Genomic DNA, 4,406 nt, shown 5'->3' on the forward strand with positions numbered 1-4,406 from the left:
TTTGGAGCCACCAGGACTCTTCCTGGAGCTGGCCGGCCATCTAAACTGAGTGATAAGGGGAGAAGGGCCTTAGTCAGAGAGGTGACCAAGAACCCGATGGTCACTACAGCGTTCCTCTGTGGAGAGAGGAGAACCTTCCAGAAGGACAACCATCTCTGCAGCAATCCATCAATCAGGCCTCCATAGTAGAGTGGCCAGATGGAAGCCACTCCTTAGTAAAAGGCACATGGTAGCCCACCTAAAATTTGCCAAAATCCACCTGAAGGACTCTCAGACCATGAGAAACAAAATTCTCTGGTCTGATGAGACAAAGATTGAACTCTTCGGCTTGAATGCCAGGCGTCATGTTTGGAGAAAACCAGGCACCGCCCATCACCAGGCCAATACCATCCCTACAGTGAAGCATGGTGGTGGGAGCATCATGCTGTGGGGATGTTCTTCAGCAGCAGGAACTGGGAGACTAGTCAGGATTGAGGGAAAGATGAATGCAGCAATGTACAGAGACATCCTGGATGAAAACCTGCTCCAGAGCACTCTGGACCTCAGACTGGGGCGACGGTTCATCTTTCAGCAGGACAACAACCATGAGCACACAGCCAAGATCTCAAAAGAGTGGCTTCAGGACAACTCTGTGAACGTCCTTGAGTGGCCCAGCCAGAGCCCAGACCTGAATCCAATTGAACATCTCTGGAGAGATCTGAAGATGGCTGTGCACTGACACTTCCCATCCAACCTGATGGAGCTTGAGAGGTTCTGCAAAGAGGAATGGGCAAAACTGCCCAAAGATAGGTGTGCCAAGCTTGTGGCATCATATTCAAAAAGACTTGAGGCTGTAATTGCTGCCAAAGGTGTATCAACAAAACACTGAGCCAATTCTGTGAATACTTATGTATATACTTATTATGAATATACTACTGGTTATGTGATTACGAGTGAATACACGGGATAGGAAATTCACCGAATACACAAATGCTGCATACAATAGGAATAACAGGTTGTGCTAATTTGTAGTGCTTGTCCTTCTATTAAAAAAACAACAACATTGAAGTAATCTACCTGCACATATCACAAATAAAAAAGAGGAAGTAAAAGTTAAAATGCATCCAATATTCTATATATTATATTGCTGCTGATATGCTTCACTACTACATTTTGGTCATTCCACCGCTTTAATTTGTGTGTAATTTAAATTCAAGTGTCTTTTTTAATTGATTAAAAGCTTGATTAAAATTTAGGTCACTTAATGAAATTAGCGGAGTAATTACAGGCCACCCTACAGAATGTTTTGTCACCATCTTTACAGAAGCCCCACCTTGTTCATATCCATCCAGGATAAATATGTATTTACTCATCTAAAAATGGAGTTTGTACCTGTTTGATTCTTCAGAAAATATATGTATATATATATATATATATATATATATATATATAAAATTGATTTTAATTTTTTTTTTTTTTTAAACTTGTAACTGAAAAATGTCGCTGAGGGAACATGTGATACTAAAGTAAGTTAAAGATGACACACAAACACTGGCAGCTGTGAATATTTTTGAATTTTACTGCTAATCATTTTTAATGTGCAGTGTTCTATACATCAGAAAGAATATACCAAAAACAGAGCGCAATGACTTCAACATTGTTCTGCTGCGACAGGTAGCTGATAGTACACGAACATGAAAGTAGCGGATTGTATACATACTAGTAGAAGGAGAAGCTGTTTCTTGCAGACATACATGTCCGACTGATGCACAGGAACTTTATGTCCTTCAGGCAAGCCTGTAGCTTGACCAACTGATTGGTTACGACATTGCAGATATATGAAAAGGTTGTACTAAGCATGTTGTAGCTCTAGATAAAATCAAAAGAAGAGACTGCGCTAAGTGTTTAAGATTATAAGGCAGCATGTGTATTCGCTTTCATGGTTTTCATGCTTCTCATGCTCAGGCCATACATCAGGGGCATCAAAAGGCACCGATGATCCCAAGGCCCAGTGGGGGTGGTGGAGCTGACATGGGTGTGGATAAGAACCCAACTGTAAATATTTTGTGACCTTATTTTTTAAAGACTGACTTGCTTGTGCTTCATCTTGATGAGAAACTTAGAGCAGCTGTAGTTTAGCCTGCACATTGTGCAATTTGCAGAAGGAAAGAGCTATACATTAAAGTACATCACCACTGGGATTATTTAGAATCCAGGATGAAGCAGGTAGAGCAGAGAGTAACAGAATCTATCAGCTGGTTTCAAAAAAAAAGAAGCTTAACTTCTGTAACAATGTGAAACTTAAAGTGGAGCATCAGAGGGAGAATATTTAGTTACATATTACAGGTCACATTCAGTCTCAGGATGTATTACAGGTAACAGAGTTAAAGAGACTGTACAGAGACTAAACATGCACAAACTGCTCTCAAGCTCTGCAACATCACAAACCAACAATTATGTATTTTTTGCCTGTTTTATTTCCTCTCCCTATCATCCACTACTTTACGACACTTTCTTGAACATTCAGTGCATCATGTTGATGCACCTGAACATATCATCAGTGATATTTCCTGTCCTGTTTCTTTTCATCATCAAACTCCAACACCCAGAAAACCCAGTCAGGGTAGATCAGGCCTGGGCTATGTCCAAACTTTAAAAAAAAAAGGGAAATCGTAGGTCTTAGGCCCAATTTTTTAAATTTTTGTACACCATTTTTTTCTTTTTCATATTTAGTAGAATTATTACAAAATACACTAAATATACACAGTTTCTTTTGTTTTTACAATCAGGGCTAATTTACTTCATTTTGTATATTTTGTATTTTTTGTAATAAATATAGTCACATTTGGAAATGGAAGAAAATTTAGTAAAGTGTGCAAAATGAAATAAATTGGGCCTTATTGAAAAAAAAAGCAACATTATGTAATAATGCACAAAACTGATCACAACTTCACAAATCACAGCTGCTGACATGCAGACCATGATTTAATAAATATTTATTGAATAAATACATTTTTATTTGAAGGATTGTGACATGCAATCCTGGTGACACTGGGCCTAATCCTCATACGTTTTACATTTTGTAGCTGCATAAAAATGTCAATATTTATACATTTTTAGGTTCTGAAAAAGGAAGATCCTTCTATAAAACAGGATGCACAACTGCCCTATAAAATTAGCTTACATTTCTAAGACATTAAAGCCGATACTCAACAGGAAATTTTCTGAAAACAGGGAGAATAGGAAACTGTTTACGTGCACAAAGAGCTTTGAAAACATTAACTGTCAGTATTGCGAAATCAGTTACCGGGAATAAAATAGCCCTGCTGTGAGGTGCTCTGTCATCAAACTCAGCCAGAGGGTGTCACAGAGCCTTTCATCTTTCTTACAGAGACTGACACATGTGCACCAACATGTCTCACCCTGCCTTCCCCTGTTGCTGGTGCATTTTTCTACAGTAACCCTTAATTAAATAGGACTCAAACTTGATTTAATTCTTGCAGTTTTTGCTAAATCTACCCAATTCCATTGAATAAACTGAAAGAAAAGCACTGCTCAGTCAGGTTACTGGAGTTGTTGCTTCACTCAGAAGGGCCTGCAGCACAGTAATGCCACACATTAGAGGTACGGCTACAGCTTGCCCCTTTTTATTTTAGAAAACATCATGAATGCCAAACAACAGTACTGTTTAAAGCAGTACATTGAATGGCAGTGTGGGCTGGAGTTGCAGGTTATGCATTTGTAATTCAATATTCAGACACTGGGCCCGAGGGCAAAAGTTTGCTATTGAAGAAAGTGAAGTGAAGAAAAATGTACCCACATACCCACATTTGTATAGCGGATGATACCTGAGATGATTTAGATTAATAAAGGAGGGAGAGCACAGAGTAACTGAAATGAAGCAGAACCTGACTTCAGCTCAGACCACAGAGATCAGCAGCTGCTGCACCTGTTAAAGAGACTTGAGCAAAAAGCAGAAGACAGAGATGGAGTTTAAAGTGAAAGAGCTGAAAGAACAGGAACAAAGACTCAGAGGGGAAGAGACACAAAAAGAGAAAAAGAAGAAAAAGAGCTTCTGGCNTTTTGTTTGTTTGCTTTTTCAACAGAATCTGTAGTTCTTGAAATTGTTTCTGAGGGTCCTTCATTGTTTTCTGTCTTCTTCTTTGCCCTTGGTTCGTTTGCCTAAAACACACATGTGCATCACACTCAATGGCATGTTCAAGAAATCACAAATTGTAACAAACAACACACATAATCCTGAAACTAAACTGGACCTGGAAGTGCTCGGCTTGCTCTGGTGATGGGGGGCTTTGTGCTGGGGTGGTGAGGTGTTGCAGGGTTTCTTTCCTGCCCTTGATCCTGTGATACGTCTCCCTCCACTTACTATGACGTCTGCACTTCTCTCTATCACTGAGGTCGTTGATTGT

The sequence above is a fragment of the Stegastes partitus genome, unplaced genomic scaffold (assembly GCF_000690725.1).
Source record: "Stegastes partitus isolate 25-593 unplaced genomic scaffold, Stegastes_partitus-1.0.2 Scaffold35, whole genome shotgun sequence".
NCBI lineage: Eukaryota > Metazoa > Chordata > Actinopteri > Pomacentridae > Stegastes > Stegastes partitus.